Genomic DNA, 5,603 nt, shown 5'->3' on the forward strand with positions numbered 1-5,603 from the left:
TGAAAAATGTTTGTTATGGAGTTTGGCTATCTGGGATCAAATCAAAAACATCATGCATCACTGACAATGTTTCCCCAAAAAATGAACGTGTTTGTCCATTTCCTGATTCTTTATCCTGAATTCATATTTATACCCCAAATGTGTTTATACCACACACTTAGATTAAGAATAGAGGTTAAAAAGGTTCTTTGTAGCTTCTTATCAAAAGTAATTTTGCTGTAGAGGGTTAAGTTGGCTATATGTTTCTTTGGAGATTTAAAAAGTTCTTCATGTTTCAAAGGTTCTTCAGATCCGCATATTGGTGTCTAAGGGATTTAAAGAGGTCATATCACAGAAAATCACATTTTTTTAAGTTAAATGGTACTGTGTACATCACATGCATACAGGGCCGTGCACAGACCTTTTGAGGGGCATGTGCTGAAACTGAAAAAGGGCACCCCCCCCTTTTTTTACTGGTTACATCGAAAAAAAAAAACTAAAAAAAAGGGCACTTCGGAGTGTAAGGACAAAAAAGGGCATGTGCTCTGCACAGGTTGAGCCCTACCTGTGCACGTGCCTGCATGCATACACACTCACACCAGCAACAACAGTGTTTAATTACTGCACTACAGTCTCAGTGAATTCATTGTAGTTTGTATAGGTATATGTATCTATCATCCATCCAATCATCCATTTATCCATCCATTCATTGTTGTCTGTCTGTCTGTCTATCTGTCATCTATCTATCTGTCATTCTGTATGTTACTCTGTCTATCATTCTGTCTGTTTCTCTCTCAGCAGTATCTGCCTCTCTTACAGTTATATGAATGTCTTTGATTTTCATTTTATTTTGTCTTCCTTAAATTCAAATATGACAACCCTGGCATGGAAAAAAAGTTAAAAACCTATTACGTAGAAATAAAGGTTCTTCTATGTCATCAGAATATAAAATGCAATAAAAAGGGGTATGAAATAGTTTCATTTAGTATCAAGTCTGGGTTAAAACTGAAATGTGTGACATCTGGCATCACCATACAGACTGCAAAATAATGACTGTTTTCAAACAGGGTTTATAGAACACACAGTCATTGACTGGACGAACAGTCAAACTCATGTTGTAGCCTTGAGCCTATGTTACTACAGTATGTCAGGATGATTGGGATGTTCAAACAAACAGAGCAAGATTTTGATGGTATTTTCACTTTTGGGGAAATCAACCTACAAATGTCTTACTTATAGTCTGTACATTTCAAAATGTGATAGCAAAAAGTATTTTAACATTTTAAAAAACACACCCTTCAGCTTTAAACGCCTTCTTTCAGAGGTTTTAGTCTCTCCAGTATCTGAATCATATATAGCTCAGATGTAAGAGAGTTTCAAGCATTAAACTTTATATAAAGAGAAACTTGAAGTTAAATATAGTACCTCAAGAACATGTACGAGTGCATTGTACTGGAGTGTGTGGAAAGGTGAACGCCCCGTTTGTCCCAGTTTGGTCAGCTCGCCTCTGGGCATTTCTGGCTGGGCTGGGGTGTACAGTAGGACTTCAGAAGACTGTGTATGACTCTCTCCACCCACTCTGTAACTCCAGCCTGTGCACCCGGGCTGATTAATCTCCATTTCCACTGCAGTGCGTGGAGGAGTGTAGAGGGGATATCACATGCTCTCACTTATTCCCTGCATTAATACAGTGGGTGTGGGTCACCTCGCTGAGGAGTCTGTAGACGCTTTCTTTATCTCTCTATTCTCAGCCCACGTTCTGAATCAGCTTTCAGGGCTACAGAGGTTCCCCTCTTCCAGCAACTTTTGTTTCTGCTGTATATTATAAATAGACCTCAAACACACCTCTCGACAGGATGGGAGATTTGGTGGGATTTGTACAGGTTTATCTGCTCCATGCCTCCCCTGGTCTTACATGTCACTCAACTGATTTACTTGCTCTTGAATGGCCTCTGAGATTTTGCCATTTTTCATCCAGAGATTTCAGAGCTGGACCTCAGGGAGGATGTATGTTTTGTGTCATTTATTTTCCATATTGCCTGTAAGGAAGAAAAATCACAAATGAGGTCTTCTGAATGTCTGTGTACTAGCAATGTGATTAAATAGAGAGCATTGCATTATAGCAAATTATGTTGTCTAATTTTTTGCTATTTTATTCTTTTAATGGATTTTAGAAGAAACACCTGAAGTAAAGTAGGTACTTTTGATTTTGTAGTTGATGTAGGCATCTCAAATAGAGCAATTGGATGAAATTATGTCTTTCGTTTATGTGGCAGGTTGCATGACAAGAAAAGCACAATCTGTCAGCCTGTAATGTGCACATATGTTCAACGCTGCCATTAGTTGACACAATCAAGTATTTATATCTAATCTAGCACATTATAGAGTGTCGGGAGTCAAGAGGCAAGCAATAACTTCCACCACGCAGCTACACATAATTGATCAAACATATTAGCTGTTTTTTAATCTAAATAAATTTTTAATGTCTAAAGTGAATAAATGCATTCATTCCAAAGGTGTAATATTGGGTATATATTGGCATCAGTAAACAATAATCTCCAGATTTTTTCCATATTTAATGTACCTATTTGCATTTTATAATATGGTTGCATGTGAAAATATCTGAAAAAAAAATCTGACTAGATGGATTAAATTTCCTTTCCAAATATCAAATTTTCATCTCCATTATGGTAACATCAAAGGACATGGGTTAGGGTTAACATTAGAACTTCCATAATTGATTACCAACAACAACTATTTACAGTCTTTATGATCCCCTGTTCTTTTTTTATTAATTCTTTAAATACATATTGAATTCATTACATTTTTTATAGACTTTAATTAAATTACATAAGTTAACATTTAAAATTCAGCGCAAAATTTGATCATGTAAAATTAACTTTTTACAACCATTTTTTCTCCCTTTGTTTATATTGTATTCTATAGCTTCTGGTGTTATAAATATAGCCCAGCTATATTCCCATGACATAATTTAACACTAATATGAATGTTGCAATTGCATTTCTCTCATATAATACCCTTCATTTTATAATCAGAATAACTGCATATTATACAGCATAGCTTCCACTTTCTCTTTGTTTCTTACACACGCTCTCATTCTCGTCATTTTCTTATTATTCTTTCTGCTGCTTCTTACAGTGCCACAGAAATGTAGTTTTAGCCCTAGAGGCAAACTACTGGTGCAGGAGTTTTTGACATAATCAGCACAATAAAATCTGCCTGATTAAAGATGATGAAATGGAGTTTTCAGCCCAGACGGATAGCACTTATTTCTTTAAAAGCCATGCTGCATGGTACTGCAGCACGGTATGCATGAACTGAAATCCAGTAATGTTACATAACAGCATCCTACAGTACAGTAGATCATTCTCCCCTGTACCATTCTCTGTAACTGAATACCCTTTGTGTTGCTTCAATCTACTCCTATCTGTTTTTCTTTATTGGATTTATGTGGGTTTTATGTTCTCAATATGCAAATTGTAGCACTAAAAAAAATTGTTTATTCCAACATTCCATCCAGCCTAATACAACAATATTGGCTCAACCAATAGTTCGAGTTTAAAGGCAGGGCTTTCAGTTTGATTGACCAATGCAAGACAGGGAGAATAATCAGGAAATCTCTGGCTGCATCTGAGATTGCATGCTTCCCTACTATATAGTAGGCGAAAAACAGTATGCAACAAAAGATTACAGTACTCATAAAAGAGAAGGCAAAAAGTATCCAGGAGGAACTACTACACATGTTTCGGCATGATTCTGAAGTGTGCATAGGATGGATACTATCCTTTGAGGCCATCGGAGAGGATTTATGAATGTCAGTGACGCGATGCAACTGACGCTGGTACGTCACGTGACAATGACAACATGGTAAATGTAGTACGACCAGATTACATTCATACTGCACACATTAATGCTATAGACTGTACTTTTTTGCTGTCACAAAGTAAATACCTAAGTACCTACTCAAATACGTGATTTTGGATGCAGCCTATGACAGCAGTTCACTGTTTCTGCAGTTCCATTGTTAATGCTTCTTCTTAATAATTCTTAGCTAAACTAAAATATAAACAAATTTGTTGACATACAGTGAGAGTATATATTTATATCATTAATAAAGACTGCATAGGCCAGATAGTTTGTTCCTTGAATAATTTAATTAAAAAAAAAATGATGATGAAATCTCATACAAATTTTAAGTGTTTGGTCTTGGTTAATTTGAGCACAGTTTGAGACACTTGATATTTTAAAATATTTTTTAATTAAAATATTTTATCATTTTACAAAGACAAATCAATTCCTACAGGCAATATATTGGAAAAAGGATATTATAACATAAACAATACACCTAAACTTAAGCACAGCAGAATTTTTGCAATCCGTTTGGTGTGATTCTAATGGAACAGAAATGAAACACTTCTCCTTTAAGAAATAATGTAAATGGAAAGTTCAAGGCCAGTTGCTAAAGATTCTAATTAATCCTTTTATGTCATCCATTTCTCCACTAGAATGCTCGGCATGACGATTACTGTAGAGGAAATGCAGACTAAGAGAACAGATGGGCCGGACTGATGAGCGCGAACTGTAGAATCCTACCCATCAATCCTGTGTGAACGATCCCAAAGGACTCACATGTGGTCGGCTTCCGTCTGCCGTGTTTCCAAGTATAGGCCGTAAGAACACACATACTTTTGCACATACTCTCACCCCTGACTCATGGGTGGGCTTCAGCGGGGCCCAGACATACAGATGTGCACCGCCAGATGAGCATCACTGTCCCACTTAATGCCTCTTTCGTCTTTTCTTTCACTCCATCCCCTCTCTGTCCCTTCTATTACCTTTCTCTCCTTTTCCTTCTCAGTAACTCTGGTCTCTACTATCCTTACATCATAATCAGGAAACACTTCACTGCGGCCCCTTGAATGTAACATTTAATTAACCTTGCAATTATTGCATCTGGAGCTTATTAACATATCAAATGAGCAACCGCTGGGGCACAAAAAGGAACTGGGGCTTTTGGGAGGCATTGATTACCTTTTCAATGCACAGCTTGCTTCAGTATGACTCATTGTGTTTAAAGCAGCCTGTTCATTTTCCCCCGTGCTCATTTAGTAAAAAATTTAAATGTGTTTTAGCACATTTTCTCAGCTCATTAGTTTGAGGTTCACGTCAGCAGCATGCAGAGGGTGCTGTGGCTGATGGAGTTGGTGGAGGTGATGCACATTTTTCTGCAGGTTTGCTGTGTTGGGAGAATATATGAATAATTTCTTGTTTGTTTGTCGATTACGCTGAGGTTGTTTGGCTCAGGGAGATCAGTCTCGACTCTTTGTGGCTCGGCAGGAGGGACGTTTCTGTCTTTAACCTGTCAGGCAAACCCTGTGATCTGTTGGATCTGAGCTGTCAGATGTTTGTCATGTCAGGGACTTTCATACAGATACTGTAGCACTTGTTAAGAGGGGCAGCACTCTGTACAAAGATCTGATGTCTAGGAAATGCAACTCTGTAATTAGGCTGCATAATGTTGTGATTTCACTTATATATTTTTGAAGCTGGGTAAGGCAAAACATCACTTCTATATTGCTCATAATTAGGATTGGAGAATTGTT

The sequence above is a fragment of the Sinocyclocheilus anshuiensis genome, unplaced genomic scaffold, assembly GCF_001515605.1.
Source record: "Sinocyclocheilus anshuiensis isolate Anshui unplaced genomic scaffold, SAMN03320099.WGS_v1.1 scaffold392, whole genome shotgun sequence".
In the NCBI taxonomy this organism is placed as follows: Eukaryota; Metazoa; Chordata; class Actinopteri; order Cypriniformes; family Cyprinidae; genus Sinocyclocheilus; species Sinocyclocheilus anshuiensis.